Source organism: Sinocyclocheilus anshuiensis, unplaced genomic scaffold, assembly GCF_001515605.1.
Source record: "Sinocyclocheilus anshuiensis isolate Anshui unplaced genomic scaffold, SAMN03320099.WGS_v1.1 scaffold1558, whole genome shotgun sequence".
Taxonomy (NCBI): domain Eukaryota; kingdom Metazoa; phylum Chordata; class Actinopteri; order Cypriniformes; family Cyprinidae; genus Sinocyclocheilus; species Sinocyclocheilus anshuiensis.
Window position 1 is genome coordinate 175,637 of NW_015542412.1, and position 9,943 is coordinate 185,579.

The window sequence follows — 9,943 nt, forward strand, 5'->3', positions numbered from 1 at the left end:
TTGAAGTGATAATAAGCAGCGCTTGCCCATTTGGATTCGACACAGGACACTTATATTTGAACAGTAAAGTCTCTGTGGTGAAGCTAGCGGAAACCAGATTGAATAGCACCGACCATGTAAACTGTACAAAACTGTAAATAAGCAATTTAATCCACAGCACCACACCTAGGCTATTTAACATGCATTTACTGACACTGTATAAATACGGTTAATGATATTTATTATTAATGTCACGAAAATTGTTATAGGATACTTATAGCCTATTAAATATTGGTTCAAATAAAGGCAATAAGTCAATTTTATAAAGGTTTTCTAATACTATAGTTAACTCTGGATTCAAGAGTTAGCTTTTCATTAGGGCAACTACAAAGGACAATTTAATAGTTCTAATAAACTTTAATTGCAGAAAAATATGGATTCAATAATTAAGAGCCTGCAATATAATGGAATATTAATATTGTTAAATGCATTTTAAGTATTCAAAAATATAATTTGTTTTCGTCCGTTATTTATTAATAATTTATTCCAATTGCCCTAACCCCAGCAAATCATTTATGGGAGACTGTGTGGGCCAGATGGGCTGAATTTTAGCACCAGACCAGCCCTGATGATTCTCCTCTTCTAGGGCCAGAAAGATGACCTTCTAATAATAAAACTATTTAAAATAAACTCCTTAAGGGAGCTGTATATGCTCAAAAGTTGTTGCTGCTTCTGGAAACCTGTCTGCTTTGACTTCATATATCTGGTGTTAATGTATTTATTTTTTAGGGATAAGTACGTAAAATTATTTATTTGCCAAACAGCAGTAATTTTCTGTAAATCTACGTCAGTTGCGGTTGCTTCCGAGCGAGTGGATTCTCCGCAGCTTTCTCGTCTCCGCTCTATTGCTATGACTCGTCAGGATTATAGTGCGTTCTCAACTTTTGCTGGTCTGAGGGAGGTTTCATGCGTGAGGTAAGTTGTCTGCAAGTTTAGCCCAGTGAGGACTCCAGACCCCGAGTTTAGCCCAGTGAGGGCTCCAGTCCCCAAGTCAAGCCCAGGGAGGGCCACTGTTCCCGAGTTAGGCCTACGGAGGGCCTCGAAAGACGAAATTCTCCCCAAGGATTTTGGGGGGGGGGGAGTATGGGTCCATTACAAACGCTGAGTGAAAGTAGAGACCATCCGTAGTGGCCGGGCTGAGTGGCGAGGCCAAGGCCATGGAGGCCGTCCAGCCATGGCCTCCTGAGTTCCCTACTCCGCCATGGCCTCCCGAACTGTCTTATCCGCCATGGCCCCCTGAGTTCCCTACTCCGCCATGGCTCCCCGAGCTGCCTGCTCCGCCATGGCTCCCCGAACTCCCGGTTCCGCCATGGCCTCCTAGTCTGCCTAGTCTGAGTTTCCCTTGTCTGGAATTGTGCGTCGATCCCCGTTTCCTACGTGTGATTTCCCTGTTGAAGAAAATAAAGTCTATGTTTATTCTGGATTCTCCTTCATCTCCTCGCTCTTTCACAGTAGGCACACCGTGACACACCTCGGCTATTTAACATGCATTTACTGACACTGCAGAAATATGGATAATGATATTTAATATTAATGTCATGAAAATTGTTATAGGATACTTATAGCCTATTAAATATTGGTTCAAATAAAGGCAATAAGTCAATTTTATAAAGGTTTTCTAATACTATAGTTAACTCTGGATTCAAGAGTTAGCTTTTCATTAGGGCAACTACAAAGGACAATTTAATAGTTCTAATAAACTTTAATTGCAGAAAAATATGAATTCAATAATTAAGAGCCTGCAATATAATTGAATATTAATTTTGTTAAATGCATTTTAAGTATTCAAAAATATAATTTGTTTTTGTCTGTTATTTATTAATAAATAATTTATTTAAATTGCCCTAAACTCAGCAAAACATTTATGGGGGACTGTGTGGGTCAGATGGGCTGAATATGACATATGACCACGATATGAGAAATTTTATTTCATGATATCTAAATTATATATCTGAGAGAACGTGTTATTCCGCCTATCTGTCTCACCTTCATTTGCTGCAAGTTAATCGATAACAAATTGTGATTGGATGGTAATTTTGTTCTGCGCCAAGCTTAGTTACCTTTGATTAGGCTGTTCTCGCATGACAGAACACTTTTACTACTTGCTCTGATCACCCAGTCGGAAACAAATTTAGAAATATGGGACAAAACATGATTTTTTCAAAATAAGTCGGGACACTAAAAATAGAGCTGAAATACGGGACTGTCCCAGGAAAAACGGGACGTCTGGCCACCCTATCAAGAAAGGTTGGAAAGATTGTATTCACGAGTTGAATGCACATGAATGCCACCACAAAGTCATAATTATGGAAGTTCTGAACTTTCTTGAAACCGCAAGTTTCCAAGTTGGGTTACACTTTATTTTGATAGTCCACTTTAGACATTCTACTAACTATAAGTAACTTTGCAGCCTCATGTCAACTAATTCTAATTAATTTGCAACTAGTTGTACTCTTTTTTGCCATGGAAAGCTGGGAATACATTAGCTACCCCTCACCCAAGGCACGGGAGTCTGACATCATAATGCCTCACATAACCACCTCTTTTGACCTATGTGTGTGATTCAAATCAGATTCCTCTGGTCTGTGTCTGTGAGGGTTACACTACAAAACACTGCAGGGTTTTCCTCTCCACCTCCCCAAATGTGCCGCAATTACTGCGCTCCAATTCCACAGCAAGCACAGAAAATATTTTGAGTCACAGGAAAGATGTATGAAATCATAAAGCTGAAGCTGTGAGCATTTCATGCATTTTAATATATTTTTGTATTGAAAAGACTTCCATTTTCTGTCAATAACAAGATTTCAGTGCATAATACAATCAAGATTTATAATAGCATATATATTATTAGGAATATATAATAAATAATGAAGAGAGAATAGACTATCAAGAGATTCATCGGGCATTAAATAAACCACCAAATAAATAAATAAATACAAAAAAAAAAAAAGAGAGAGAGAAAGAGACAAAGAAGAAGATTAACGGGGTATTTCAGAATGGACTCCTATACTGTATTTCCTATATCAGTCCACTCAATAGTCCACTTAAAAGAGTGGATGAAACGAATGAGTGAATTTGTCACACCATCACCCTGTTTGGCCTCTGTTTGTCTGTCTAGTTTTGTTTTGACCTAGTTTCTGTTTCCCCTTGATTACTTGAGTTCATCTGTGTCTTGTTAATTATACTCATTTGTCTATGTATTTAAGTTGCACCTTCACAGACACTCTTTGTCCGGTCACCATTTTCATTGATGTGTGTTTCCCTGTCCGTTTGGATTATCTCTTGTGTGGATTATTGTGATTAAGCTTTGTGTTGGAATTTATTTATCTTTATCGAGTCTTCTTCTTCAACACACCATGACAGATGACCAGACCTAAAAAGTAATAGTTTAGCGGCGATGTGTAAAAGGATGTGTATGCTGACAACCCTCCTCTTATTCCACCTTCATCATCATCAGTCTGCCCCATTACAACCATGGAGGTCAGTTTTGAATTGTCTGTCCGTCCTGAACTGTTTGTCCTATCATGACCATGGAGGTCGTTTCCCCGTCTGCCGCTCTCCGGTACTGGGGGTCGTGACCATCCCTGAACCTCCCGATTATCCCGAACTCCCGCCCAGCCTCCATCTCCCACCTTCTCTCATGTGTCCTCTGTCATCAACTACTCCTCTGCCGCTGCATCCTGCCATTCTCGCAGCTCACCCTCAGCCAACCATAAGTGGTGTGGCATGGGTCTGCCAGTCTCCATCGGCATTGTGGCTGGGGTATCTCTTGTTTCCGCCTCCAGCCTCTAAGTCCTGGACTCCACCTCAGCCCGTCAACCCAGCGGCTCCACCATGGCTCCTAGCTCCCTCATTTCCACCTTGGCCCATCAGTCCACCAGCTCCACCGGGCTGCCTCGTCCCCCTGGCTCCGCCTTGGTCAGTCGTTGACCTGCCCTCGCCTCTGCTTCACGTCATCCCTCCGTCCCTCTGGCTCCATTGGGCTTCTCCCTCCCTCCAGCTCCACCTTGGCCCTCTGTCACTCCGGCTCCACCGCGGCCTTCCGGATGCCTGCCTGTGCCTCGTTCATCTGAGCCATCTGCTCCGCCTTGGCCCTCAGGATCCTCTGCGTCACCCTGGCTCAGTGGCTCTCCGTCTCCGCCCTGGACACCTCTCCCACCTGCTCCGCCACTGTCAGTCTGCACCCCTTGTAGTCGTCAGCCCTTCCTTGGCTATGGCTCCTCCCTCCATCAGCTCCACCGTGGGTTGTCTTCCTGGCTGGGCTCTGGAGCGTCTCCAGTCTCTTCCTGCTCCAGGTTCCTCCATGGTTCCTTCCTCCCTCCATCCATTCCACCCTGGCTCCTCCCATCTTCTCTGCCCTGACTCCTCCCTCCGTCATCGCCTCCTAGTTGTCAGCCTGCCTTTCTGCCAGCCCTTCGCCATCCCTTGTCGCCATCCCTCTGCCATCTCCTGACCCTTTCTTCTAGGGGTGGAACGGTTCATAGAAAAAATTCTAACCATTTGGTTCTCCACACACGGTTCGGCATGCGCTAGGACCGCGGTTCAACTTAAATCTGACATAACGCATCTGTAATATGGTTTGCTAGAAATAATAAGTAAAACAAACAGGGTTCGGCTAATATATGTTTCTGTTGATGGATGCGCATTCTGTCTTCCCAATACATTACAACAACAGCGATTAAAAAAAAAATAAAAAGTGGATAAACCATTCACTCTTGTTCAGTGTGAATGCCGTATGCTGGAATATGAGCATTTATTCCGTCATCACCCGGGTGCTGATAGCGCGTGCGCACAGGTGAGACCTGAACAGCACACGTTGATATCTGTGTTTAAGCTAAACTCGTTTAAGCTTTGCCAGTTTAAACATTTAAGAACCAGAGGACGCAAGCTCGCGTGCGCAGTGAGAAGATTTGTGCGTGCGCTCATCCGAAGCACAAAACCTCAGAACGTGCGCAAATATTAAGCTTTCTCTGAAGTATTGTGTTTAAATGGACAAATTCACGCAAAAATTATGTCAAATGGTAAGTATCCTATAGCAGACATAGCCGGCTGAACGTACTGTATCAGTGCACTGGATCATATCACATACCGAACCATACCGAAACCGTGACTCTAAACCCGTGATACAAACCGAACCGTGAGTAAGTTGAACCATTCCACCCCTACTTTCTTCTCTGTAGCACGAGGTCACACTTTCCGGGAGGGGGGGAAATTTGTCACACCATCACCCTGTTTGGACTGTGTTTGGCTTTCTAGTTTTGTTTTTTGACCTAGTTTCTGTTTCCCCTTTATTACTTGAGTTAGCTCATCTGTTTCTTGTTAATTATCCTCATTTGTCTATGTATTTAAGTTGTACCTTCAGAAACTCTTTGTCTGGTCACCGTTTACATTGTATGTTTCCCTGCCCGTTTGGATTATCTCTTGTGTGGATTATTGTGATTAAACTTCGTGTTGGAATTTATTAATCTTCGAGTCTTCTTCAACACACCGTGACAGAATTCAGACACTGAATACATGGGAAGGGTCACATATGTTCCCGTCCTCACCGTCATGGCACGAAAATACTAATGAAACTTAGTTTTGGAAAAATACTTTGTATTACAAATCTTTATATTATTTGGCTTTCTATTAATGCAATACAATGGCTTTCCAGTGGCTTACATTGTTGGCATTTAAAGTTTAGCATTTAGTGAGTAATTTACACCAAAACAAAAGATAACATCTATGCTTTCTTGTCCGAAAACATTATTTTTGTCTTAAATTTCATAATAAATTCAGACAAGCTCAGTACTGACTTGTTTTTTTGTCAGTTTATTTTCATGAAATGGAATGGGTATAAAGGATTGTGGGTGATTGAAGGTCGTGAAGGATACATCCCATGCATCCTTCAAATTAAGCTGAATGAAGGATGCGAAACGAAGGCTGTTCTAGGGGTTTGTGCGATTAAATGAACACAGGCGACACCAAAATTGGGTGAAAAGCCATGAACAGACTCTAGCTTTTACTGAACTCGCAAAACGTCTAACTCTTAAAGGGGAAAACCCCACCACAGCCAACAAAACATTCTGAAAGACATGGCCGTCGCTAGGCCATTTTTAGGGGGGCTATAGCCTAAAAACCTAAAACGACTACTCAGCTACATTTGGGTTTGAGGGGGTAGCCCCCAAAGTAGTGCAATGACCACATACCATATCAAAACTAATTTTCATACCTAAAAAATATGTACAGTCACCATTTTGCAGATTGATCATAAACACAACTAAAAGGCTTCCTGTGGCCATCCTTCACAAAACTTAACATCTACCACAGTTTTATCATAGGTAGAATGCAAAATGTTTCAATTCAAGCATTTCAGTCAAATGTAATTTATGCAATATTTCAAACCTTTAATCTACGCGAGAAAATCAACCCGCCCCAACAGTTTAAAATCCAGCCCAATTCGGTGGAAAAAAATGCGGATTTGGCAACCCTGCATCCTACACAAACTGCATTCAAAGTGATATAAATACTATGGATATCGGCTCCCTGATGCGCGAAAATTATATGCAATATTAGAATGTTTGCGTGAGCAGGCAGTAATGGTCAGAAATTGGGAGCAGGACTAAGAAAACAGTCACGCGCAGGGCTAATACAAAAATGCACACAATGAATGGCGATTATAGAAAGCAAAAGCCGAATCCCGTACATTTTGGGCGATTTAGAAATCCCGGCCGGACGCATTTTTTTAAGTCCAAAAAGAGGACATGTCCGGGGAAACGAGGACGTATGGTCACCCTAGTAAACAGGTTGTGTGTGTCAGATCATGAAGACTTGAATTTGGCTCAGTACTCAAATATGTTACCTATCTATGCAATACAGCGGAATACTGCAATAAGTTTAGTATACGACCCCTATTAATCAAACATTTTTATTTTTATTTTATATATACAGTATATATATATATATATAAGTTAATTTTACTCATATATTAATTTATTTTTATTAATTTATTTGTTGTTATTTATTTTTTATCTTTTTATTAATTACTTTATTTATTTAGTCATGTTGGTGTTTCAGAGCTTCAGTTACTTTCATTATATTGAAAAGAATTATACCCTCACTGGGGGCTGAGCCCCTCTAAAATGAAAATCCTTGAATCGCCCCTGCTGAAAGAGAAAACATTACAAACACTCTATGTGAATTCTGTCACATCCTTAAATGTATGCCGCCACACTGTCAGTTGTACACTTGTTCTTGCAGTGCATTATGGAAATTAATAAGTGCACTCAATAATGTTGACTATGGTGACATCACTATAAGTGACTGTCCTCTTAAATAGTGCACAATGTAAGGGTATAAGGGGTGATTTCAGGCACAGTCTAAAACAATCTGGCTGCAGCTGAAATTGCATATTCTGATTGGGTACTTCTTTAGTGTACTGCGTACTGTACTGTGATTGCTAAAAAGTAGTTTTTATATAGCAAGAATGTAATCCCTGTGGATTATTGCCATTTACAGCTCACACATGGGATGGAAAAGTGTCCATTAGTTGCACATTGCAAAATCTCATTGAAAGTATAGTAATTCGTCTTACTTTTTGCCTGTTGTTATGAATACTGTGAATTCTGCCATACTACTATTTATGCATACTGTTTTTCACCTACTATATAGTAGGGAAGTAGGCATATTTAGAAACAGCCCCTCTTTTTCTTGGTCAACAAGATTTAATTTGGCCCTTATGAGGATTTAGGCTATTTGGGATTTTGCCCCTGCCAACTTGAATTTTAAAATGTTTTTATATAAAGATCTATAAACTTATATATACTTAACATACTTCTTACAATTCCAGTACTGTTCTATATGGTTTAATTTTATTATTGCGTATCTGAATATTGAGGTGCAAGGGATGTAAACTTCTCATTTAATAATTTAGCTGTAAGTGAATAATTCTCATGCCTTTTGGTTTTGTACAATTTGAAGGATTGAAGGCTCACAATACAATATGAAGTAACTCACATCTTTTGAATTATACAAGATGGATGACACTTTTATGTTTTTTCCTAAAGCCAGAGAAGAAAGACATATTCTGAATGATGATGGGATTCAATGTTCTGATGTGAATCTCTGTGGATGGATATATAATTACGTTATATATCTGTCTGGATAACAATGGGAAACTCACCAAAACCAGTCTCACACAGAGAAAAACATAAAGAGGAGTACAAAAAGAGAAATTGTATTTAAGTTGAAGCACTGGCACTGTGTGAAAATGGTAATATTAAATGTAAAATTAAAACATTTAATTGTACTCTCCTTTATTCTATATTTCCTCTTAAGTTAGTCGCTGATGGGTTGAAATATTTATGGATATTCATTACTAGCTCTCTCAAGGATCTTTTCATTAAGAACAGCCACTAATGGACAAATGCAAATTAGAAATGGATAGGTGAGCATCCCTTCCTCCTTCTTTAGTAGGCAATGTGAATCTTATCAGAATAGTGATTCTGCCAAAATGTTTATATCTTTTTCAGCACATTCCAGTCTGTATTAATAAATGCTTTTTCACCAGTTTGGATCAGCAATTGAGTGGGTTCTTCTGGTGTGGCAAGCCAGCCTGCATTAGGAGATCAGTTTTTCAGCTTCCCAGATCTGAAGGGCGCTTAGTTATTTTCTGTGTTATATCTGGGCATGTAACATTATTAAATTGCTCTACTGAGTTCATACCGAGCTATCTTACTCCTATTATTCTTTATTCCCCATGATTTGCTCTCAGCTTCCTATTGAGGTATACAAAATTTTGAATAACCCAGTAGTTAATAATACTGTTGTTTTGCATCAGTTAAAAAAAATGTCCTACACAAACCCTTGGTTCATATGTTGTCTTTCACTGTTGGTCAACTAAAGGTCTCCGATGACTTATATGAAAATGAAGTCTTTTCATCTTTTTCATCCCTGTCAGCTAAATTCAACCTGCCTAATACTCATCTTTTTCATTTTTCCAAATTTTATTCAAAAGCTGTACTTAATCATTTTTTTACTCTTGACCCTGGCCAAAGATGGTTAATATCTATTATTTATGTTAAAATGAGTTCCTTATCCCCATCTCACTCATTTAATGACAAACAACAGACACAGTGGGGGTGGTGTCAGGCCAAACATAAATAGAACATAAAAGTTCAAAACAGGGAAAAAATTGTCCAAGAGGGGTGGCCAAGGGGTGTCCAAAATGAACAGTGGGTATGGTGTCCTCATTGTGCAGGGGATTTGTGAAGAAGAGACAGTGTTCAGTCAGGAAGGGTCCAGGGCAGAGGGCGGGGTCTGGAGGCCACATGCATTTACAGAAGCTCATCTTTCCAGGCCTGTGGTGCTTGCAGTGAATAGTGGCCTGGCATCCTAGCCGGTCTATGGCGTTATGTATGATTCTCCAATCCGGATCATGGTACCAGCGACTCACATCTCTGGTGGTGAATAAGCTCCTTTGCATTCCCTTCCTGGACCCATGAGGACACCAGCATGCACGCATGGGGGAAAGAGACCGGAGATCATTTGCATTCACATACACCTACATTACACACTGCATGAAAAAAGGCAATTTTTGAAATGGCATAATAAAAGCACTTTAAGGACTCTTATTTTGTAATGTTTTGGTTACTATTGATTCTGTGTTTGCTTCATGTGTTCAGTTCCTCTTTGCCTTGTGCCTGGTTTATTCCCATAGTTACCCTTGTTTGTCGCTATAGTTACCATGACAACTAATCACCCACATATGTCGGAAATTGTGGCCTAATGGTTAGCGAGTCGGACTCGTAACCCAAGGTTGTGGGTTCGAGTCTTGTACCGGCAGGGATTGTAGGTGGGGGGAGGGAATGTACAGTGCTCTTTCCCACCTTCAATACCACGACTGAGGTGCCCTTGAGCAAGGCAC